The 26,036-nt window shown below is 39.8% G+C and overlaps 1 protein-coding gene across 2 annotated transcripts in view; it reads left to right on the forward strand.

The window, feature by feature from the left end:
* Positions 1–26,036, forward strand: part of nav3 (neuron navigator 3) — a 660,678-nt gene that overhangs the window by 146,436 nt on the left and 488,206 nt on the right. The window contains exon 1 of one of the 2 annotated variants that reach the window (XM_051948574.1): positions 9,480–9,889. The exons of the other annotated variant lie outside the window; for it this stretch is intronic. The gene's annotated coding sequence lies outside the window, so the exon portion shown is untranslated. Of the gene's footprint in view, positions 1–9,479; positions 9,890–26,036 lie in introns of those variants that run through there. 2 annotated transcript variants of the gene reach the window in all.

Raw genomic sequence — 26,036 nt, forward strand, 5'->3', positions numbered from 1 at the left:
AGGGAGAATGTAATGAGGGCTTATTAAGGATACAGTCGCTGTGCAAGGCTGTGTAGAATAGGATTGTCCCTGAGTCAAGATTTTCAGAAATGACACTTTGAGTTGCTTATATATGCTAGTGGTTTATGCACAGTGTAGCCTGGTTCATGGTTGTTTTTATCATAGATTTTATTCATGCTCTTTCATGTACATGTGGAGTGTAAAATCATTCACTTAGATTGAATGCCAAGTGCATTTGTCACAGCCCTGCTGATATAGACTACATGAGGGTGTGTAGCAGCCAGTAACATAATAACAGCCAATAATGTAATAACATTTTTGAGCCAATAAAGTAACAACATGTTGCCAATAATTTAATTATGTTATTGGTTGGCTATTACGTTGGCCTAGCACTAAAAAAATGTTTTAAAATGTAATAACTGCAGCCGATAATATAATATTACATAAATAGGACTGCATTTCTTCTCTTCTATATAAGAGAGCCTAGAACTAGATAGAAGATAACTGCTCCAGTAGTATTATGAAGCTCTACAAGGCTGCTTAATGCAACAACGTCGGGCTAAGATTACACATAAAACAGCTATTTGGCAAGAACAGTTGAGATTTTCAAATAATTCTCAAATTGGCTCTTCCAACCATAATTAGGGAGAGTGAGAGCTACATGTGACGCATGGTAGATGAAAGAATATGATGACTGTGGCATCCACTATACCTATTTTCAATGAGCAAACTCCACAAAAACTGCAAAACACATTTTATTTCCAAGAAATTTAGTCCTGTTTATTTATTGCTACATTATCAGCAGGAGTTATTACATTTTCAGAGGATTTTTGAAATATATATTTTTAATTCTATGCTATTTGCATAGTAACCAAACAATAACAAAATAACTTATTACTGTATTAGCACATTATCGGCAAGTTATTACATTATTTACTTTTTTCCAATTAAAATGGCCAAATTTATGACATTATTGGCCTTTATTGCATTACTGGTTGCTACAGGATGTCTAACAGTATTTTTAAAAAGTACATTATGATGTAATATTTAAAAGACAGAAATATGCTTAACAGCTGACCATTAAAAATATGAGCTGACAGAAGTGGAATACATGTTATGTAACAGGGCTTCAGACTAACTTACTGCATTGTTTGACAATTGTGTTTCACTTTTTAATTTTTGTATATCCAAAATCTCCCACTATGCCTCGTGGCATCAAATAATAGCTTAAGTTTTTTATTTTTAAGTTAGTTTTCGTACACATTCATCATTTCTTAACACATTATGAAAATGATTGTACACAGGAATATGGGTTCAAATATCTTCTTTAGTCTTTTTCACCAGAGTGATCTGAGACCTAAAGCAAAACACAGCTTTTCTTTGGTGAAATGAGAAGTGGCCATTTTTTTAAATCACTTCAGACTTATGACTGCTTCTGTTTGCTGCTCCCTGGTGGTGAAACGCTGAGAGGAGGGTCGGGGTTTGGGCAGCTGTGCACAGAGAAGCCTCTAGTCTACGACAGATCAGCAACTCACCCAGGTTTCTGACAAAATATTTGCTGTTAAATAGTGAAATAAGGCATTTCAGTATCAGATTTAACTGAGTTGAAACCAGTAGATTTTATCTACCGGGCTGTGCTGCCCAGAAACACACAGACAAACCTGCTAAATGCCAAACACACCAGTGTGACAAATTAAAATGTTAAGTCAGGCTTGATAGAATTTCCTGGAGTAGTTTACTTTTAAGGCTTATACCAACACTAAACACAGAGAGAACATACAAGTCTGATAAATAATCTGAATAAAGACGATGTGATGTAGAAACTACTTTGTTTTTTATTAACCAAGAGGCTCATCTAAAGTATTATAGCAATGCATAGTCTGCTGAAATAAATACATAATGAACCCAACTGAGTCCATTAAAACCTTAAAATATAGTTGAAAATGAATGAAAGCAAAGAAAATAGCCTTTGTCACACGTTGGCTTAAAGTTGATTTTAATGCATGGAAATGTAAAGACAGTGTAACGTGTGTTGCCCCACTTTTTTGACTTTGTTACATCGTGCATTGCCAACAGAACAGGTGCAACTCGATGAGCTGATCTACATTTTTAGTAGTAGATCATAGAGAGCAGTTCTAGTAATGGTTGAGTGCTCTGCTGTACTTGATAAATTTATCATTATCAAACCATTACAAACAGAAAATCATTGCACATCTAAAGGAAACTCAGCAATCCTGGTTAATTAAGCACCACAATTCTGTGACAAAATAGCTGGGACTTGCGCATCACCTGAGAGAAAATGACTCCCAGGATGTATTCAGTGTCCTCATTCTCCGTCAGTCATCTGGATGCTGGTTAGCCAAAGGTGGGGCAAAAAATACTGCAAAATACCAGCTTCTTCCAGTGATGGGATCCCACAAAAAACAACATCTTTCTGCTAAAATTTGAACACATTTGGCCTTTACATGACAGATTTGTGTGCTTTTGTTTGTCTCGTTGCTCTTGTCATTGTTTGGAAGCAGTCAGAGTTCTGCTGGAATAAAGGTCAGTACTTCTACCACCAGAATTGAGAAACATTTGAATCAAAATGTGCTGACAGCTATTGGGCTGTGTCACGTTGCCAGGCCACAGTTAGTCATATCCGACCAAAGCACTCCCATACAGTCACGATGAAAACGATACGGACAGCAGAACTTTGTTTTCGTGAATGTTTGTGTGTTGCTTATTAAGTCATGAATATTTGAAGTTATTAATAACATGATTGGAAACAGATTTAGATATACAAAAACCATTACAATCAGTTTTACACTGGATAAAGATTAGAATACTCGTTGCCCTAATTTTTGCCGATCAGGTAATGCTAAATCTCTGGTTGATTTAACAACAACATTATGCTTCCTAGCTTGTGTCTGGAACCAATTCTATTAGATGCAGATGCACAATAGCTTGAGGTTTCATGTTCTAAATGTAGGGTAAAATGTTAAAATAGCTGGAGTTACTGTGTGCTACCACACTCAGCATACACATGAAAATCATTTACACGCGTGGACAAAATTGTTGGTACCCCTCAGTTAAAGAAGGAAAAACCCACAATTCTCACTGAAATCACTTGAAACTCACAAAAGTAACAATAAATAAAAATTTATTGAAAATTAAATAATCAAAATCAGCCATCACTTTTGAATTGTTGATTAACATAATTATTTAAAAATACAAACTAATGAAATAGGGCTGCATTGTAGATTCTCACTGAATGCATCAAAACTATGAATGAACACATATGGTATGATGTAGTAAACAAAAAAAGTGAAATAAGTCAAAACATGTTTTATATTTTAGATTCTTCAAAATAGCCCTCTTTGCTTTGATTACTGATTTGCACAGTTTTGGCATTCCCTGGATGAGCTTCATGAGGCAGTCACCTAGAATGGTTTTCACTTCACAGGTGTGCCTCATCATGGTTAATTTTTGGAATTTCTTCTCTTCTTAATGGTGTTGGGACTATCAGTTGGGTTGTTCAGAAGCCAGGTTGGTACACAGTTGACAGCTCTATTTGACAACTGTTAGAATCCATATTTTGGCAAGAACCTATCAGCTACGTAAAGAGAAGCAACAGTCCATCATTACTTTAAGAGCTGAAGGTCAGTCAGTCTGGAAAACTGCAAAAACTTTGTATGTATCCTCGAGTGCAGTCGCAAAAAACATCGAGCGCTACAACCAAACTGGCTCATATGAGGACCTCCCCAGGTAAGGAAGACCAAGAGTCTCCTCTGCTGCTGAGTCACCAGCCTCAGAAATGGCAAGTTAACAGCACCTCAGATTAGATACCAGATAAATGCCACACAGAGTTCTAGTAGCAGACAAGGGCGTAGGTTTGGTCTCAACATTGGTAGGGACGATATAACAGCATAACCTGCATGTACACTTTTTGCTGGGGACGGGATATTAATAAAACCAAACAGATTGGGTGAATGGGGGTCAGGGCTACATTTCTCACGAATATGAACCTAATTAATTGATAAGCTAAATGATCAATGCAAAATGAATTTGTATTGACTTATACTAACTTTCATGTGTATTGGTTCAGGTGATAGTAATTAAATACATTTTAATTAATAAATAAATGCACTAATAGGTATTTGGTTTCAAAAGTGTAAAGTCACAACATGCTCTAGCCTTCTTTCCTTCTAAACCAGGCCGTTTACAAGAAGAAAAGCAGCAGCATGTGTTTTTTTTTTTTGACTGTCAACACTTTCCTGTGAAACACAGACTAGGACCTCTCTCTCTAAGCAGCTTCTTGCTCACGTTTTTCTGGTTCTAAATTTTCCAGCAGAGTTCACTATATTTCTCAGAGTTTAATTAACGTTAACAGTAGAAAACACATACAGGAGGAAAATCTAAGCAGCTACCTACTCGAGCTTTGCAGGTTAGCAAGTTCACACAGTTTAATGTTATGCTAACTCTGATGCAGGTCGGACTTTCAGTAGCAACATTAGTGGTGTGTTCCCCACGTCCACAACATTGACGTCTTTTTACATTACTTACAGTGTCGTCTGCTGCTGCTGCTGGCCGAAAAAAACTTCTAATATCCCTCCTCTTCGAAGGGGGCGGAGAAGGCGGCATGTTTATTTCTTGTGTATTTCTGTCGGGGCTGTGTGAGTGTGCGGGTGGGGTGGGGGTGGGGGTCAAGTCATCAGCCAATCAAACGCACGTTTGATTGGACTGGCACATTCAGCAAGTGAAAAGGGGTTAATGTAAGTCTGAACCTGGTCTGAACATAATGAAAATAATTCACTTAATAATGGTAGGGTCAATTCTATCCTTACAACATATGGGAAGACAATCAAAATTACCTATATAACTGAACTCATTATATAATGCAGATAAGGTTGCTTAAAAGTTGGTGGGGACAATTTGACCCTCTTGAAAAGTTGGTAGTGTTATGTCCCTACCGTCCCTATGCAAACCTACACCCTTGGTAGCAGACACATCTCTGCATCAAGAGGAGCCTGACCAATCAGGCCTTTATGGTCAAAAAGCTGCTAAGAGACACTGCTAAGGAAAAGCAATCAATCAATCAATCAAAGTTTATTTCTATAGCACTTTTCATACAAAAGTAGCATAAAGTGCTTAACAAGTTAAAAACAAACAATAAAAGACAATGGCCCACATCCCTCCCAAACCCTGCCCCACAACATACTTCCTAAGAACACATAGACACTCACACACACACACACACACACACACACACACTTTTGTAAAAGAAATAATAGTGTCTATTGGCTGAGAGCAGAAGCACCAGAAAGAGGAAACACCATCAATGAGAGCCGCCCACACCCGGTGGCAGCAGCAGGTCCCGTCAGGCCCAACAGGCCACCTAGCTCCAGGGCCATTAGGCCCAGGCCCTGCTGAAGCCCCAGATGCAGACGGCTCCCCACCGAGGAAACAGTGGAATCTAAAATAGATGTTGAAAATAACAGGTGAAACTAAAAATTGAAGAATAAAATAGCTACTAAAAGATAAAGAATAGTAAAATAGTAAATAAATAGTAAAATAAATGGTAAAATAGATAGTAAAATAAATACTAAAATAGTGAAATAATAATATAGTATACAAAATAATAAAACAAATGTATAAATAAAAGCAAAACCAGAGAATAAACAGTATAAATCAAGGCATTAAGATAAATAAAAGCATTATGTAAAAGCCAGTTTAGCAACAAGCAGAAGAGATTAGTTTGGGCCAAGAAACACAAGGAATGCACAATAGACCAGTGGAAATCTGTGCTTTGGTCTAATGATGGTCTTTATGCGACCAGAAAAGGTGAACAGATGGTCTCTATGTGCATGGTTCCCACTGTGAAGCATGGAGGAGGAGATGTGATGATGTGGGGGAGCTTTACTGGTGACACTGTTGGGGATTTAGTCTAAACTGAAGACGCACTGAACCAGCATGGCTACCACCACAGCATCCTGTAGCGACATGACATCCCATCCAGTTTGCCTTTAGTTGCACCATCATTTATTTTCAACAGGAAAATGACTTCAAACACACCTCCAGGCTGTGTAAGGGCTATTTGACCAAGAAGGAGAGTGATGGAGTGCTGCGTCAGATGATCTGGCCTCCTCAGTCACCTGATCTAAACCCAATCCAGATGGTTTGGGATGAGATGGACTGCAGAGTGAAGACAAAAGAGCCAACAAATACTCAGCATCTCTGGGAACTCCTTTAAGACTGTTGGAAAACCATTTCAGGTTCTACCTCATGAAGCTCATGGAGAGAATGCTAAGAGTGTTCAAAGCAGTAATCAAAGCAAAGGGTGGAAATTTTGAAGAATCTGAATGAATGAAATGTGTTCATTCATAGTATTGGTGCCTTCAGTGAGAATCTACAATGTAAATCTGTGTAAGACTCCTCTTTGTTGGTGGGGAGGCGACGTCGGGTCCCTCTTCTCATTCAGCGTGTTATTGTTTGACTTTCTTTTCAGCTGCATGGTTGAGGTATCTAAGTAATGAAACATGAAAGGGAAATATTAGACCTGAAAAATGAGGTGTAGCACTCGATATCGACTTATTACACCTTGAAATGAAATATTACACACAATACTAAAAGTGATTTTGCAGAAACTACTCAGAAAAGTAATATTGCAAATGATTCGTACATTACAGTTCAGATTTCAGCTGTCATTGTTGCAGAAGGGGAAGAGCCCTACAATTTAAATCTATATAGTTTGAAATTCTCTGGGAAGAATCCGGTCAGTCATGTGAGGCTGAAGGCAAAATGTGGCTTATATTGGATTAAAACTCTTCAAGTGTGATACTGGAGCTTCGGTAAGAAGTGTACTGGATTGTTTGCCTTCAGTATTCATTTAATATTATATCAATGTTAAGCTAACGTGTAAATGAAAATGCATTTAGTTGTAAGAAAAATGTTTTGTTTCATACCAGAATGGTGAAGAAAATTCAACAAGTAGTTGCTTGAATTTGCTTGAATCTCCACGATTGTCTTCATGTGTCCAGAAACACAACTAAACCCGTCATCATGGTAACTGAGCTAGCAGTCAATGCAAATGACAAATACAAATTGTATGATTCACTGTTTTGATGATTATTAAACAAGCAATTCTTTTTTGTTGAAGCATGTGGTGCTGAAGTAATTCCATATGACGCCTCTTGTACAAATTCACAGATTTAAGAGATTAACAAATCTTTGTTTTCTATAAATGTGAGCTTTAGGGTTCATTTTTCACTGTGGAAACACACAGTTTAGAACTTCAGGTCCTCTAGATATATTCCAAAACTGTCTTAGTATGTGTGTGAATAAAAATGCTTCATTACTACATATATAATAGGTATTAATGGCATTTTTATTATGATTTTCTATGTCAGGCATGACAGTGTATTTAACAGGATTACAAATATTTAATAATATCATTAGATCTACTGACTGTTACATGAATCAGTAACTATGTTGATAATTAGTCCACTTCAGGGAAGTAAAAAACTAAATTAGCTGTCTGTATTTTCAATTCGTTCAATTTGAATATCTCCTTTTTTCTTTGACTTTTTTGACAGAAAATTAAATATCTTTTGGTTGTAGACAATTGAGGATGTCATGTTAGGTTTGGACAACAGATTTTTCATTATTTTCTGACTTTTGCAAACCAAATAAGTACTTAATAATTGACAGACCAATTGGCACTGAGAATAATCATTACTAGCAGCCCTAGACTTAACTATGTAACTGTAAAAAAAGGAGTGAAATGAAGAGTACAATGTCGCTTACACATAATAATGTCCAACCTGATTCATTTTGTGTAACTTTACAATCACGCACTGTAAAATAGTGAATTAGTATTTGTAAAAATTCTGATTTTTGATGTTGAAATTCAACACTTGAAAAAAAAAATCTTAGATTTTCTTAGATATTATTTTGAATTTAACAAAAACAGAGAAAATCTGTAAATTAAATAACACTATAAAATGTATTTAATATTTTTCAGTTTTAATATACATATTTTGTTTATGAAATAATAACAAATATCTGTAGAATAATACTGTTTGCTGATTTAGGCACTGTAAAAAATAGTGTCATTTAACAGCCAGACTTTGTAAATGAATGAATTGTACAAATTCTGATTTTTAGTGTGCTTTAAATGCTATTTTTCTGTAATTGTAGGGCTAGGGTTAGTAAAGTTTAAGTCAGGTTAAGTAGAAATAATCATCAACTGCAGTTCCAGACCCAATTATGTAGTTTTTAGGGAATTTATGCACTACCACAGAGATACTTTCTATGAGTAATCAGCAGAATTGTTCACCTCAGTGACATTTACGGAGAATATTAAAGCTCTCTTTTACATTTTAACCTTAACTAAAGCGTCAAAATTCAACCATTAAGTCAGCCAGTGTTTTTGTAAATAATGAATTTGTGTCGAAGAAGTCAAGAAACTAATTGAGCTTTTACAGTTTAGTAGTCTGAATTTAAAAAAGATTATGCTGACATTATTTATTTTGCTGTTTTGATTTCAAATGGTGTCAGCCGTTTTTCCATATGAAAGTAGTAGCTGGTGATGCAAGTGCAATTAGTTGTTTTTTTAATGTTCTGTTTATTTTACCACTGACTTCACTGTACTGCTCTCTATAGTAGAAGACTGACTCCTTTGAAGAGAGTGTGTTTTCTGGCAGACTTCACTCCTCTCCTCCCTTCATGGTGTTCCTACTGGAGCCTCCACATGCTGCCTCTGCGCTCTTTGTTCCACTTCATTGGGGTGTGTGCTTACATGTCCCTATGTGTGTGTGTGTGTGTGTGTGTGTGTGTGTGTGTGTGTGTGTGTGTGTGTGTGTGTGTGTGTGTGTGTGTGTGTGTGTGTGTGTGGATGTACACCAAGAGAGCATTTTGAGGATGGGTTGGATCTCTCTGTCTACTCCCCCACCCCATTTTCTTCCCTTTGCGACGAGAGAGAGTGTGTGTGTGTGTGTGTGTGTGTGTGTGTGTGTGTCAGCAGCAGTGTTTGATGTTGTTAAGCCTTCGTGGCAAGCGTGCATCTCTATGTATTCCAAATGAAGAAAGGAAGGGAGTACGTTTGAGTGAATCTGTGCAGGACTGCAGAGTATGAATGTGTGTGTGTGTGTGTGTGTGTGTGGGAGTAAAAGAAAGATAGAAGAATTGTGGGAAACACACCGCACATATGCGCCGTTTGTTGCATGCCTCCGTAGGTGTGTGTAGAGTAGAAACACCCCACCACCACCACCACCACCACCCTTACGCACACATGCACACAACTCCAGGGACTAGCATGTTCATTATTCTTCCTAAAAGAACCATTAAAATTTCATCAGTGCAATGCAATCTGTAGCAGGGCGGGGGGTAGGAGTGTGTGCACCAGAGTGTGTGAGCAGCAGAGAGAGAGAGAGGCGGTGTGAGGGGAGGGAGCTCGCATCCTCCACTCATTCACCGCTGCCTGCCTTCATGCCTCTCTCCGCCTCCTCCTTTTCTTCTTCTTCTTCTTCTTCTTCTTCTTGATCATCATCTTCTTCTCTGGTGGCTCGATTCCCTCGCTGAGAGCACGCCGATGATTGCGACTCCTCTCATGATGTGAGCCACCAGCATCCCTCCCCTCCATCCATCCATCCATCCATCTATCCTTCCATCCCTCCTCATTCTGCTCCTGCTGCCACTGGAGCAGGCTTTCCTTCCTCAGGCTACACCGGGGAAGAGGAGTCCCACACGAAAGAGTTAGGTGGATTTTTGGGAAGATTCTTTCTGTTCTCGTGGCGGCGGGGAGGTTTGGAGAAGCAACATATGTAACTGGAGTTTGAGTGGAGCATCTTTTTTTTGTTGTTGTTGTTGCGTGGAATCTTCCTTTAAAGTGTACCAGGAGATTTTAAAGGTGAGGCTTGCCTTTGATTTTGTTCTTTAGCGACTAACTTGTTGATACCACACACTGGATGTGTTCCCTTTGTACACAACTTTTCAGAGTTTTCTTTTCTTTTCTGACCCCTGTCCACTGTTTTTCTTTCACTACACTGATCCGGCGTGTTGTAGCGCTCATTCTTGTAAAGGAGCGAGCCTCATTAGCGCTGCTCTTTCTGTGCATTGATCAGAAACGCGGTGGGAAATTAGCAGCAGCGTTTAAAGACCGCGGGAAGTGTGAGCGAGCGGTGGCTTTCCCTTCCACAAGCCTCCACACCCACCTCCTCCGCTGCCTCTGCCACTCCACTCCCACCCCATCCCATCCTGTATGTGGCTTTGTTTTGCCAGCATGAGCATGAGGCGCCGTCTCTCAGGTAGATCTGATGGGGCTAATTGCGTCCTAATTGGGTTTCCCCTTCAGCCGTGCAGGTTTGTTTTTTTTTTTTTAATTTTATTTTTTTTATTCCTGAGCTGCTTAGAGCCACAGATGAAAGAGTTGGTGGAGAGCGAGAGAGAGAGAGAGAGAGAGAGAGTGTGTGTGTGTGTGTCAGAGTGAGAAAGAGTGTCTGGACAAGCCTGTGAGGAGAGTGAGGTTTCTTCTTCTTTTTTTTTCTTAAATGTGTGCTGGTGGTGACTGTGGACTGTGTGTGTTTGTGGACCCATCTGTGGAGGTCTCGTGTGATGGATGGTGACTGACGGAGGGTGTGAGGTGTGTGAAGGAGGAGGAGGAGGATGAAGAGGAGAGGCGGTGGGATGGGGGAGGGTGTCGGGGAGGGTGGGCAGAGAAACCGGTCTCCCATCTGTGTGTGTGTGAGAGCAGGAGTCGAGGTGCCGGAGCAGTACATCACAGACCGGCTAATGGAATGCTGGAGACTTGAAGGGTCCTCTCCTGTCTCTCTCCTCCATCACCACACCTCACCTCACCCCTCCCTCCACCTCCTCCCACATCCCTCCCTCCACAAAGCAGGATTCTGGGAAGAGTGTGAGACGCCAAATGGCCCGCTGTGGCTCCTGTGCAGATTTAGTGTGGTCACCAGACAGGTCGTGGACTGAGCTGGAAGAGCGTTCATATGTATTCAGACTCAGCGTTGGTGCTGCTGCCAGTCCAACTGAGAATCTTGAAGATTTTAGTCCCACTACATTTGGCAGCTCCTGTGTTACCGGTTGCCATGGTGAATGCTTTAAAAAAACATAGCTCTGTTAACCCTCCGAGCCCAACGGATGCACTTTGCATCCAAATCCATGTTCCTGCTGCTCTGGTGGATTGGTCTTAAAGTCTTTATTGCAGTGAGGTGTGGCACGTATGAAATGAAACTGCTTGACTTGACCTTTGCATCAATGCAAGCAGCTTGTCTGTGTGATGATATAACAGCAAGAAAAAGCAATTTTGAATTTTAATTACATTTAGTCATAGTTACACCCTGCATACTGATCTGAATTCATCTTCACACTTATCTTGTTTGAATTACACATGAACACAGACAAGATGATATCTAGATATGATAATAACTATGCAAAGCAAGACAACATGAAGATATTAGCCTGTACGCTACCGGTCAAAAGTTCCACCCCAGTTTTTCTATTTTTTTTTATTGGAAAATATACATATAAATGTCTCATTGTACTCTGAAATGAAAGCATATAACTAATAACCAAATACAGTTTTAAAAAAAAGAACAATTTAGAAACCAAACTACATTCTAAACTTTTGACTCATGAAAGTAGCCACCTTGGGCAGATATAACAGCTGAACACACTCGTGGCATTCTTTCCAGAATGGAAGTCAAATATTCCTCTGAAGGTTCTTCCCAACTCTGTTGCAGAATTTCCTATTAATGTGTGGTTCTTGTAGGTTCTTTGCTTCCACTCTTCTGTCCAGTTCATCCCAAACCAGCTCCATGGAGTTTAAGTTTGGATGCTGTGCTGCCACTCCATGTCTTCAAGCTTAACATCTTATTCTGTTTTCCTAATGTAGTTCAGGCATCCTCTACATTTGACACTTGATATCACACACTGAGGAACCGTCCTTTCTCCTTCTCAATGGGGTACAAAAATCTTGTATGAGGTACCAAAGAGTTAAAATGTTGATTCATCTGTCCATAATATCTTCTTCTAATCTTCAGTAGTCCATTGGTGGTGTTTCATGGTCCAGACAAGCCTCTTTTTCTTATTCTGATGTCTTAGCAATGGCTTTCTGGCAGCAACTCCACCTTTCAAACCTCCAACTCCAAGTCTTCTCTTCACAGTCGAAACTCAGACTTCTTAGTATGACCACTATTAAGCCATGCTTGAAGCTGTTGTCCTGTGAGCCTTCTCATGGGGGAAAAAATGCAGTTTTACTCATTTATAATTAAGGCTACAACACAAGAAGTACAAAAAAGTAAAATTGTTTCATTACTTTTTTGAAGCAGCTGTATCATTAATATGTCAAAACAACATGTTTGTTTTCTGCATTTCATGGATGTGCTGTTTAGGCAATCATAGCACTTGGTCAAACTGAGAGGATGATTGCTATAAAATAATCAAAGTCCACAGTGACGAGACATTTATGTGTTGACATGTACCCAAAACAACAATCTAAGTCCTTAAATTGCACAGACCTAATCAAAGTCAGTAATTCAGAAAGTGAGTCCTGCCTCTGGTGTGACAGTAATGCTGTTTTCTTCTATGCTGGTGCTGTCATTTGGCCTTCCATTGGTGAAGCACTTTTATTTATTAGTCTTTTGTTCATTATTGTATTATTACTGCAGTGACCATTGTTAGTGGTTAAACTGGGTCCACATTGTATCTTTCCTGTGATAATGTTGCCCAGCAACAGAGGTATTTTAGGCCCACTGGGGACCATCGTGGATTTGAAGTGGATCAGATGTACGATTGGCCTTACCCTTCATAGTTTGTGATTTAGTTCTCAGAGTTTTCTTTTGTGGGCAGACCTTGCAACATTTCTCTCTGCCTTGAAGTGTTTGTCCTCTATGCTTTTAGAATTCTGGAGCTCTTTGTATAGTAGCTGAATTTTTGTTGCAGAGGACAGAATTCTGGTTTTCAACTGTCTCTTTAGCTGATCTGATTTTATTGTATTTGCTATCTAAAGACTTCTGGGCTCATTGTGAAGCTGCTTGAATTCCTGAGTTTTGATTTTATGATCCTTACTGAGGAAAGTTTTTGTATCTCCATGTCACTCTTTCATCTCTTGGATTTTGCATTGCAGGTAGCAAGTGTGGTTCAACCTTGCTCTTATTTTTTTGGCTTTCAGTTCTGAATACTGAGTCCTCATCTTTTCTTCATCTCCAACTGTTCCTGTCAGCTCCTGAACCTGCTGCTCCCGTAGGACATTGCGTTCCCTTAAGGCTTGGTTCTCCTTGTCAGCTGGAGGTCCTGAACCTTCTCGTTTTGCTGAATCAGTGTTTTGTTTTTAGCATCAGTTCCTTTTATATTCCTCCTACAATACACGGGGATCCATCAGTTCCATGTTGATGCCCTCAAGTTGTTGCTGGAGAATCTGGTTGTTCTGGATGATCTCTCGTTTTCGCTCAAAGGCTGTCTGAGCCTAGAGTTTAATGTTCAAGTCCTGCACTTGCTTTTCTAGGTATTTGCTCAAATCACCGGCAGCTTTTCTCTCAGCTCTCAGCTGTTTGTACTGATCTCGTAAGTAGCCTGATGTTGAGCTTCTCTATTTGGCAAGTCACGGTGCTGTTCTGTTGGTTTTGCCTTCTGTTTTCCTGTGAACAGGACAGAATTTATCCAGAAGACTTCTTTGCCTCTGGTTGTCATTTTTCTTTCTCGGTAATGTTTGCACACACAACAGGAAATGGGCTGATTAGTCATTTTGTCGGTTTTGTTTTGTCTGTTCATCACAGGAGAACATAGAGAAAGATAGCATAGTTTAGAAGTCATAGCAGAGAAATTTCTTCCTCTAAAAATTCATGTAACTTTGGTGTTTGTCGATAACTCAGACTCATAGTTTTCAAAACAGTGATAATTAGGATGGGGCCTTTAAATTGCTTTTCCTTTAAAGATATGAACTGTGATATTTAAAGCTGTAGTACTAGAATTTAGTGGAAAATGGAATTGTGCGCCAGACACCATTTAGAAGTTTTTAAACCAAATATCAGTGGGGGGATCAGCTCTCTTTAAAAGCCCCTCCATTCATTTGTATAGACTCTGATTTGTCCTCAGAAGTAGCTCTTCTGTGTGCAACTTAGCTCGTAAGGAGCTGAAAGACAGTAGCTGAACAAACTGTCTCTATTCTACTAGGAGTATACAAGTGCATGGCTCTTGGGAAGGTTGGCCCATCTGTTATTCGACTACACTGATTTATTGCGAGCAAACAGTGAATGGACTGCTGTAAAATTTTGTACAATTATTTCTAGCCCATACTGATTTCCCTGGTCCCCAGGCTTCCTGTAGTAGCAACATATTGAAGTTTTCAGTTAACCAATCAGACGTCACATCAAAGTGGAATGCCATGAAATTTTACACAGACATACTCTACCATTCGAAAGTTTGCTGTCACTTAGTAAATGTCCTTAATTTTGAATGAAAAGCATTTTTTTCCAATGAAGATAACATTAATTGAATCAAAAATACAATCTAGACATTGTTAATGTGGTAAATGACTATTCTAGCTGGAAACGACTGATTTTTAATGGAATATCTCCATAGGGGTACAGAGGAACATTTCCAGCAACCATCACTCCTGTGTTCTAATGCTACATTGTGTTAGCTAATGGTGCTGAAAGGCTCATTGATGATTAGAAAACCCTTGTGTAATAATGTTAGCACATGAATAAAAGTGTAAGTTTTTTATGGAAAACATGAAATTATCTGGGTGAGCCCAAACTTAGTAATGTACATGGCTCTCAATGACTTTCTTGGTCAGGACTTCCCTCTAATGTCACCGTAAGGTAAATCACTTGAGTGAAATGTTTCAACAGGTATTAAATAGATTGTCATGAAATTACGGGGGAATTTGTCCTGCCTCAGGAAACAGTAGCAATTTGGTGATCCCTTAACATTTCATGTACTAGTACCATTAAGACAAGACTGCATTTAAATATTAGCTTCAACTTCATTAGAAGAGTTCTTACACTGGTATTACGGTCATTGTAGGTAAGTATGGAGCCACAGTGTATGTGTGTGTGTTAATATTAAGAGAAAACTCTTTAAATTCCCTAAGAAAAGCTGTAAAGGAAGGGAAAAACTGCAACATTCCTTGAGATTAAAGTAGTCTATATATCAGAAAAAAAAACCCACAAATTTATGAAGAAAGCTTCCCTGAGAATTTACAGTCAAATATTTTCATCAAAATATTGGTTTTGTGTGCCTGGTGTTCCATTTTATCTCCCTTCTTGCCCTATTACAATCGGGGGAATTTTCTGCCATTGTATAAGTTAAAAAATATATGTACCTTGATTGACTTTTTTCACCATTCATGTAACTTAAAATCACTATTTTAGGTTACATGACCTGTAGCAAGGTCCTCCCACAGCCGAGCCTATTCCAAACTTACACAAAACATCTTTCTGTGTTGGCTTTGTCTGAGGTGTATTTTCTGCAGCACAGGCGCTGCTGAATGATGATAGGAATATTAAAGGTATATTAGAGGAATGTTACTGGCAGTGGTGTTTCTCTGTGACCCTCCTACTCTTCCATGACTACACACTGATATTTGTTACTTATAAGCCACAGTCCGGGTGCAGAGAGATGTGTGATGGATGTAGGTCGCTTCATAGTTCAGTGATGCAGATTAGTGACAGCCAGAGCATCAGAAGACCTGCAGCCTCAGGTGGATGCATGTGTTTGTGTTTGAGAGATAGAAAGTCACAGAGAGATGGAAAAGGAAGGACTTGCAGTGGCAGCCTAGTCTACTGCATGCACTGTTTCTGTAAGGTATATATATAGTCACTGTTCTGTCATTTTTTCAACCAACCTGCCCTGAACCAAACCTGCCAGACCTCCAGGTGACAGAGCGACCACCACATCATCACCATTTAATCTCGTGAAGTGAAGCAATGTGTATCCTTGACAAAACAATAAATAAAGTAAGATATTTATTTTACATATACCTTTCTGACTTTTTTCCTTCCACAAACGTACGACTTTAGACTCGGAGCAAATTTAAGTGTTTTTCTGATAAATTTTTGATTTTTTTTTCAAATATTTGCCATTTTAATCTCAGAAAATTTTCCAGTGTTTTTCGAGTAAATTTTCAACTTCAACCTTTTAAGTTTTTCCTTAATTCTTGTGAAAAAAAACATTCTCTGATTTAATGATAAATTGTGTCAGACATGGAAAAATAGACTCCAAACAAAGGTTGAGCTTTTATGAATAATTCATCATCAAATTTTTTCAGAGGTTTTTTCATGAATACACCACCTGGGATGATCAGTGTGTTTTTCTTGGGCATAAACGTCTTTTCTTTAAATATTACTCCCATTCCCCGTTTCATAAAAAAGCCACTATTGGACTATTGTAGGTTCACGATCGAATAACCGAATAGTAAGAAACAAAGGATATTTTAATCGATCTCAGATGTCCTTAACCAACTAAACATGTTCAACTATTATGGTGAACATGATAAGCATTGCACTTGAGAAAAACCAGCATGTTAATGTTCTACTATGTGGGGGATTTGTCTGATTTTAATGACTGCTTGTGGAATTTGAACATCACAAAGTGTGTCGGAAGAGAAAAAAAATTGACTCAGTCCAAAAAACAGGTTGAGATGAGAAAGTAAACAACTCATATTTACAGATTCAAAATATGATTTGGACCTGTACAGCATGCACTATTTAAAATATTATTGGCTTACAGTGCAGCTGGTTACTGGTAAATACATGCATTTTATTTAAAAAAAGAAAAGCACTCAGGGAACGCAGTTCTCCGCCAAGGCTGCTCAGTCATCATTTCCAATGGATGAAATCTTTCAGAAAAAATTACCTTGCGGTGAGTACAGGTGTGTGTTTGTACGGATACTGAATTATGTGACCTGAATATGGAGCAGGCAACAGGAGCTGATGGGACTCAGAAACACCCCCACAATTTAATCAGTGATTCTTTGTTTGATTTTCAACGGATAAGTCCCGATAAGTCCACAGTGGTGGATTTGGAGTCGGATTACAGTCATGTGATCATCAGCAGGCAGCTCACCCTCTCTCTCTCTCTCTCTGCCCATTCTAACTCCATCTGGTGAATTTCGGCTTCAGTATATTCGGGTTCATAAAGATATCCCCTTGGCTGAATGCTGAAGTCAATATATTCATCGTCGCTGTCGTAGTCAGACATGTTGTTGTTAACTTTACGAGCAGTAAACAAAGTGAAACCTGTGCGACTGCCAGCTGGAGGCAGCGCGGAGTGATATGAAGGGAGTGAAAATAGTGCCAAGCGTTTACGAGGTCTGACTTTTTCGTGAACAACGGTTTTGTAATGCAAATATATCACTCTTTCGAACACATATTGGTTTGAGAAGAAAACGCTTTATTTTCGTGACCCCAGCAAACTTGCCGGACTACCTTCATCTGGACCAAAACCGGACAGGATCTCTGCTCACTGGACGGTGTCAGCAGTAAGTCTGTGTGAATGAACAACACTGCTGACGGGGCTACCATACAGATTCATGTCAAAAATCCCGAACTATCCCTTTAAGCTGATTAAAAATTTTAATCGTTTGACAGCGACGTACATGTGCAGTTTAGGTTCAGCTTTTATTATTAACATTTTGCTGTGAATCCTTCATAGCCCTCAGATCATATGAAGGATTTATCAGTGAGTAATGACTGATAACCCCCTGAAGGCACATATCTGGTGAATCCTACTTTTTTATATGCTAATCTTCACGCATTGTGTGGAACAGCGGCTGCCACTCCCAACATTTGCTTATATCTGACACACATGCTGACTCTGAGATCTATATGGTGAAGCTTGAGCTGTGGGGGGTGCCTGAATTCTTCCAGGAGCCACGTGAAGCCTGGAAATGTTGATGCTGCAGAACAACCTGGGACGTCTCAATCTGTGTGTTGATTCTATTCACTCCCGTTCCTTCATTGTCGCTGCTGGCACACTCCAGTGATCGTGGAATTTGATTGCCACTACAAACACGGATTTTGCCAACTACCGCCTGCATGTACAGCAAGAACCCACCCCCTAGTCTCTCTGGTGGTGTCCCTCCTCCAACCGCCCCCCAAGATGTGAATACAAAAAGATGATGCATTCGGCAATCAATGGTTGTAACGCTGCTGCGCTGTTATCCCTCATTTCTGCCGGGGCCTCTGTGTGATTTAGTGGGGCTCTTGGGGTTCAGTAACCAGCATGGCGCACCGCTGGGGGAAGGGGAGCGTGTGTGCAAGTGTTTGGATGTATGTTTGTTTTCAGACGTTGTGTGTGTGTGTGTGTTTTTACTATGTTTGGGGTGTGGAGCGAGGGATTTAAGCGCCTGCACAGAAAAAATTGTTCAATATGTGTGTGCACAGTGCTCCATCTCCTCCCATCTAAACCCTATCTTCCATTTACCCCTCTTAAAATTGGGAGTGTGTGTGTTGAAATGTGCTTTTCTCCTCCGTTATTTAGCCTGACAATCTGTTTTATTTAACAGGGCGAGGCTCCCTTCCCCTCGACATCACTTTGGCGAGGTGGTCCTTTAAACGGAGCGAAATTGAGGCGGTGCCGGCTGTATATCACTTAGGCAATTACAACCTTCACGGATCTATTGGTAATAAAAAAAAGAGGTTTATGAAGCGTGAACATGCCGGGCTGGGGGAAAATGCTAACAGACGAAGCGGTGTTTGGTGTGGAGGGGCTGAGGCGTGGCTGTCGAAGGTTTAGGTGTTTGATTTGTTGATGCATTTCGCTCTGCCGGGTTTGGACACGTCTTATTCTGACCTCTTAACCTTTGTTAGGTTTGTCTCACTTGACTGTGCCTTGTGTGCTCAACAGGCCCACGTAGAGAATTAGCCGGCAGACACTCATGTGTCATAAATCGACCTCCAAAATGCCACCTCGTGTAATTGAGATTTCACAGCCCTGATACGATCTTTCTTTTTCTCTTTCTCACTCAGCTTTAAAAACCTTCAAAATAAACAAACATGCTCCCTCCTTTCCAAGCCCTCCTCCTCCTCTTCCAGCCTTCCCTCCTCCATGATCCACCGCAGCCATAATGAGATTTGATGTTAATCCCGACACAATATCACAAGATTACGCCGTGCCATAATGCTGCACGCAGGCAGGCAGCGCAGACGGTGGAGAATGGGTTTGGCGCGCGCAGAGGAGGCTTGGCTGCCTGGAAGCACATTAATGTAATCTAAGTGTAATTGGGTGGTAATGCAGCTTGTATGTAGATGAATGAAGGAGCGGGAAGGCAGGTTTTTTTTTTGTTGTTGTGTTTCATCCTCCTTGTCAGATGAGCCCAGAGAGGCAGAGTGAGGACAGCATAAAGCCAAGAGAGAGAGAGAAGCTGGAGGGGCCTCAGCTTGACAGAGAATAGAGTGATAGGACGAGGGAGAGAGATTGCCTGGAGAGGGTGAGGGCTGGGAGAGACAGAGATTATTTATCTCCAAACCAATGTCAAATTCTTGTAGTGAGAATGGATTTGTACTGAATGTGATTAATGAACAGGGAGCGTCAGAGGGGGAGTGACGCTTTGGAGAGCTGCAACGGTTAAATCAGAAACTTGATTTGAAGCCAATTTAATAAAGATCAGTGGATTGCATTTGTTCTTAAAAATTAATTTCAGTTTAAAAAAAGGAATGTGTTGAGCTTAGCCATATATTGACTCTTAAATTAGTTTGAAGAAATTCCTAGAATTGACTTATTTTATTGTGAAAAATCAAATTCGCCCACATGGAATAATTTAAAATTTGTCAGTTACCTAATTGCATATCTTAATGAAGTGCCTCGTAACCATTTTAATTATAAATTAATGAGTAAAAGGTTTTTCTTGAACAATTAATTGTAACATTGCATATCATTGTATGTTGGAAATAAGTCATGTGGCAAATTGATATGAAGAAACTACAAACAACTTTAGCTATTGCCATGATGAAGCCAAGACAAACTAACATCATAATAAGACACCAGAGAGACCAGGAAGAATGGAGTGTCAAGTGTAGAAAGAGAAACATGACAGAAAAAACAAGTCTCAGTTGCCTGTTTCTCCATGTATGTGGCAGGCTCCTTAGAAAAACATGCATGTGTCTCTTGATAAATCAAAGAGGGCCACAAGGGACATGCGTTTCACCATTTTGTTCGTGCAAAAATTGCCCGGTTTACCAGCAGATATCTCATTCCATTATTCAGAATGCAGAAACACTTGAAAACTTGTCTTCCAAATGTTACCTAAGAGATGAAAACTCTAATGGACATTGCTACATAAGTCATCGTTAATGTGCATACAACTACAACTAATTCATAGAAAGCATCAGCTTGAGAGAAACTACACACAGTGGGATAACATGGTGTTACAATTATGTGTTCAGCAATATATAAATAAATAACTTAACTGTCAATCAGATCCAGCTCGGTTAGAGTTTTGGCTCCTAGACATCTCTGTGTCTGGCTCAAAGATGTGTTTTCGTAACTTGATTTTTATGTGTATGTATGTATGTGGATTCAAATATATTTAGACATGTGGACTTTGAATGTATTGTGAAAATGCTCCATCTCTCTACTTCCATCGGTTCATCCATTTGGATGTTCATCAATGATAGATAATGAATATTCAATCTGCATGGATACCCATCCATCCATCCATCCATCCATCCATCCATCCATCCATCCATCCATCCATCCATCCATCTTCATATCAATCCATCACCTATGTTGATTGGAAACAAGATAGATGGATATTATGCATAGGAATCCAACCATGTATTGATCTCAGTCCATGATAGCTTGATGGTTAGATGATGGATACAAAGATCTGCATATCTATCCATCACAGACAGACCCACAAACAGGATCCACCTATAGCACACAGGTAGAATTGAGTTGCTTTCAGTCAGACATATCTGTCTGATATGATTAAGCCCGCATAGTTATAACATTTCACTTCCTGAAAATGTGGTGGAGACAAGAGTTGTAGGTCTGAGAAAACAAACTTTGAGTAACACGTAACACCGATGTGAATGTTGCTTGTTTGGAAACATGAATAATCTATCTGTAATCTTTTTTAAAAGAAATATTGAATCAGAACCAAAACGTGTTAGCTTGTGTTGTAAATTGTTCAAATGCAATCCAAGTTCAGTAACAACAAAATAGCTGATTGACAGCCACATCCTCTTATAGTCAAGGCCTGGTCACACTACAATGTACCACAGTGAAGTTGCATAGCCAGCTAGTGGCTCGTCACTTCTGTAGCTAGCAAGGTAATTGCTAAATTGTTGGCCATTTAAACTGTCAGTCAGTGTAGCTCTTCAACTAGCAGTTTCTTAGCAAGCCAGTCAGCTTCATCATTACTTTAGCAATATTTTCATAATTTATTTTTTATTTCTGCAAATGTTTATGGCTTTACAACGGAGTGGTTTACACGTTGGCAGAGGTTGGTGCAACATGTGAGAGGCTCAAAATTAAGTCACTACAGTTAACACAACATATTTAAGAATCAGTATTTCACCCCCAATACTGTGGCAATAGAATTGACCAGCCAGTTGCTGAGATTGCCCTTGGTACAAATGATTTTGGTGTATATACAGTGCCTATCATAAGTATTCACCCCCTTTGATGTTTTACCCTTTTATTGCTTTCATAAATCAATCATGGTCAATAAAATTTAGCTTTTTTTAACAAAAAAAAATATTGGAAAAAACTCTTTAATGTGAAAGTGAAAACAGATTTCTGTAAAGTAATGTTAATGAAAGAAAATTATATAAATAAAAATAATTGTTTGCTTAATTATTCACCCCCTTTTTAATTTAATGGTCTAATTCAATAAAGGTTCGTCAAATTGTTGCCAATAGTCTCACAATTAGTGAAATGAAGATCACCTGAGTGGTGTGGGTGTGTTTCAAGTGATTGAGTTGTAAAACACCTGTGTCTGAAGGGTCCAGAGAGCGGTTGATCAGTATTCCTGGCTACCATTACACCATGAAGACAGAAGAACATTCTAAGCAACTCAGGGAAAGGGTTATTGAGAAGTACAATTCAGGGGATGGTTACAAAAAAATTTCCAAGGCACTGAACATCCCCCGGAGTTCAGTGAAATCAGTTATCAAGAAATGGAAGGAATATGGCACTTGTGTGAATCTGCCTAGATCAGGCCGCCCTCGTAAACTGAGTGACCGTGCAAGTAGGAGACTAGTGAGAGAAGCCACCAAGACCCCTACAACTACTCTGAAGGAGTTACAAGCTTCAGCTGCTGAGATGGGAGAGACTGTGCATGTAGCAACTGCTGCCCGGGTTCTTCACCGGTCAAAGCTTTATGGGAGAGTGGCAATGAGAAAGCCACTGTTGACGAAAAGTCATATTAGATCTCGACTAGAGTTTGCCAAAAAGCACGTGGAAGACTCCATGGTCAAGTGGAAGAAGATTCTTTGGTCTGATGAGACCAAAATTGAGCTTTTTGGCCATCAGACAAGACGTCATGTTTGGCAGAAACCAAACACTGCACATCACCAAAAACATCCCCATTGTGAAGCATGGTGGTGGCAGCATCATGCTGCGGGGATGTTTCTCAGCAACTGGACCTGGAAGGCTTGTAAAGATAGAAGGCAGAATGAATGCTGCAAAATACACTGAAATCCTGGGGGACAATCTTTTTCAGTCTGCAAGAGAACTACAACTTGGGAGAAGATTTATTTTCCAGCAAGACAATGATCCAAAACGTACTGCAAAAGCTACACAGGAATGGTTAAAAAAGAACCAGGTAAATATTCTGGAGTCTCCGAGTCAAAGCCCAGACCTCAATCCTTTAGAGAATTTGTGGCTGGACTTGAAAAGGGCTGTTCATGCCCGATACCCGCGCAACCTGACATAGCTTGAGCAGTTTTGCAAAGAAGAATGTAGCAAAATTGCAGTGGGCAGATGTGCAAGACTGATTGAGACCTATCCACACAGACTCACTGCTGTGATTGGAGCCAAAGGTGCATCTACTAAATACTGACTTGAAGGGGATGAATAATTATGCAAACAATTATTTTTATTTATATAATTTCCTTTCATTAACGTTACTTTATAGAAATCTGTTTTCACTTTCACATTAAAGAGTTTTTTCCAATATTTTTTTGTTAAAAAAGCTAAATTTTATTGACCATGATTGATTTATGAAAGCAATAAAAGGGTAAAACATCAAAGGGGGTGAATACTTATGATAGGCACTGTATTTGGGGCTGCACAGTGGATTGATGGTTTGCACTGTTGCCTTACAGCTAGAAGACCCCCGGTTCGTGTCCCGGCCTGGGCCTGAGATCTTTCTGCATGGAGTATGCATTGTGTGGGTTTTCTCCGCATACTCCAGCTTCCCCTTAAAGTCCAAAAGCATGCTGAGGTTAATTGGTGATTCTAAATTTTCCGTAGTTGTGAATGTGATGCCCTTGTTTGTCTGTCTGTCTAGCCCTGTGATAGACTGGTGACCTGTACAGGGTGTCTCCTGCCTTCGTCCTAAGTCAGCTGACAGACTCCAGCCCCCTGTGACCCTAATGATTACGTGGTGTATAGATAATGGATGGATGGATAGCTGTACATGTTTGTCCTTTCAACTATTGGGTGTGTTCAGGTGACTTTACAAATCAGACTGGCAATACTCTAACCCACAAGATAATAAAACGAAAAAACATCCAGCAATTTGCTGCTTTAGCTCTGTTCATTCATTATTCAACGAAGTAAAGCCTGGCCTCGCATTTCTGTAATCCAGAGATGTTTAGCTGCTTCCCTAAAGATGCAAAAGTCTTAATGGCTCCCACTTTCTGCTGTCAGTGCATTTGTTTCGAAATGGTCTAATATGTAGTTTTGTGTACTTGAAGAATCTTGTTGCCAGTGCGATTCAAAATTCCAGACAAGCAGACGTGTTTGTTCAGCAGATTCTGCTTTAACTGTGAGGGTCCAGGTGTCATTCCTGAATCACTCTGCTGTCACCACCCAACACTCTGCCATCTCAGGAGACAATAAACAGCAAGGTGCCAGGAAGATGTGTGGCTGGGGTAAGAGTGTGGAACAAAACAAACAGCGCAAAATTGACACTGCAACATGCATTCCTCAAGCTAATGAGCTGCCACTTTTCATGTCAGTCTTCACCTTCGCGATAGTGATTACCCTGTTAAAGAGAGCCAGGATACCCACAGCATCGCATGCATTAGCTCACCGGCGCACACATACTCATGCCGGTGCCTTCGCTCTTCTGTTACCGTGACAACAGAAAAGCCAGCGCTGTCTTTAGTGCAGCTTGTTGGTGCAATACCAATTAAACGTAGTGCCAGCTGCAGCTAATCCAAGGATGGATCCTCTCGGTTGTCATAGCTGTTTTGGCACCTTTCCTGCCATATTCTACTTTTAGGCAATGTAATCCAAGTATGTATCTTTGAAAAGTTGAGGATGAAGCTCCCTGTAGAAACCCTGGTTCTCCCCATTCCCCGTCAGGAGCTGTTACTGATTCTCGAGCTGCTGCTGCATCTGAAGGTGAAGTTTTAGCCTTTGTTTGAAGTCAAACCAACAAAACTCTGTTAACTCAAAGAAATGAATAGAACATTTTTTTTAAGTGTGGTTCAAGAATGAACATGTCATCATGTTTGACACAGGAAAGGTTGCTTGCTAAACAGAATTTATAACAAGATGTGATTTAGAGGAGCATTTTGACATTTGTTGAGCTCAGATTTTAGTAATTATCAAAGAGCTGAAAGTGCACTGTTACGGTATTCAACACTGGTTTATTTGAATCCAGAACAATTCAGAGATGTTGTTGCAGGGACTCTAGGCTTGCAAATGCACCTTCGGAGATCAATTGTTTGATCAGCAAATAAATATATTTTAAGTTACTTTTAAATAGTTCAGCAGAGTCTGCACAAACGCAGGCTGCATACTTAACTGTGAAACTGGGAATGTATCAACCTGAATTTCAAGTGGTAATTCTTTACTGCGTCTTGTATTATTGCAACTTATTTTCTACACAATCCCGTGATGTAATATGGATTTTAATCAGATCTTTTCACATCTTGACTACTGTAGGTCAGAAAAGTTTGACTGACCTGCAGTACAAACCAAAGATTAAATAGAATTTTAAAAGTTCAAATATCTCTTGCTTTGTCAGCAAGAGGAACTCTAGACTGGACAGGAGGAAGATATGGAGAGAAATGGAAGATAAGAAGAGAGCAGGTAGTTGAGACAGATGGATAAAACCACAAGGGCAGACATGAGAGAAGGAGAGCAGGAAGAATAAATGAATGTGAGGGTGGAAGATGAGTATAATATGGAGACCAATGATGCTGCTGCAGAACCTTGTGGTGTGTTTTTATTCACTGTCTGTCCATAACTTCCATTGCAGTTACATACCATTGCACACAGTTGCATAAAATCTATTTCAAGGATTGCCTATACATCAATCAGCCAAAAGAATAAAACCTGTCCTGTAGGTCTATCTTGTATTTTCAAACAACTCTGGCCCATTACGGCTTAAACGTAGGACCTCTGAGGGCACCATGTGGTGTCTTTGGCAGTGAACTCTTTGTGTCCTAAGGGTTAAAGGGGTGGATTAGGCTTGTTTTGATACAGTGCCGCAGATGCTGTACAGAACTAGGATCCGCCAGCCCTGTCTCCTCATTTGTAATCAGCATATGTTTTCCAGTTATATTACCGCTTTACTGTCAGTGTTTTTCAGCAAGCAATCATATGATAAATGGCTCGTCACCATGATAATCCAGAAAATGGAGGAAACTGGCAATTCCCAAATATAACCAAGCAGTTTTTAAACTTAACGAAACCACTGAAACCAAACTTAAGTCCAGAATAATGGTCCTGCATGAGGCAGGAGCTGGGGACTCCTGGGTGAAAGCCCAGTTATTGACTTTGTGGCTCCTCCAACTTCCTACTGCACCATAGTATTACCCTTTCATCTGAAATCCATTTCTTTTAAAACATGAATGAGGATGGACTTCAGTTGGATAGAAACATAGTTTTTGCAAGCTCTGGAGAATTTGGACATCAAG

Source organism: Acanthochromis polyacanthus, chromosome 1, assembly GCF_021347895.1.
Source record: "Acanthochromis polyacanthus isolate Apoly-LR-REF ecotype Palm Island chromosome 1, KAUST_Apoly_ChrSc, whole genome shotgun sequence".
Taxonomy (NCBI): Eukaryota; Metazoa; Chordata; class Actinopteri; family Pomacentridae; genus Acanthochromis; species Acanthochromis polyacanthus.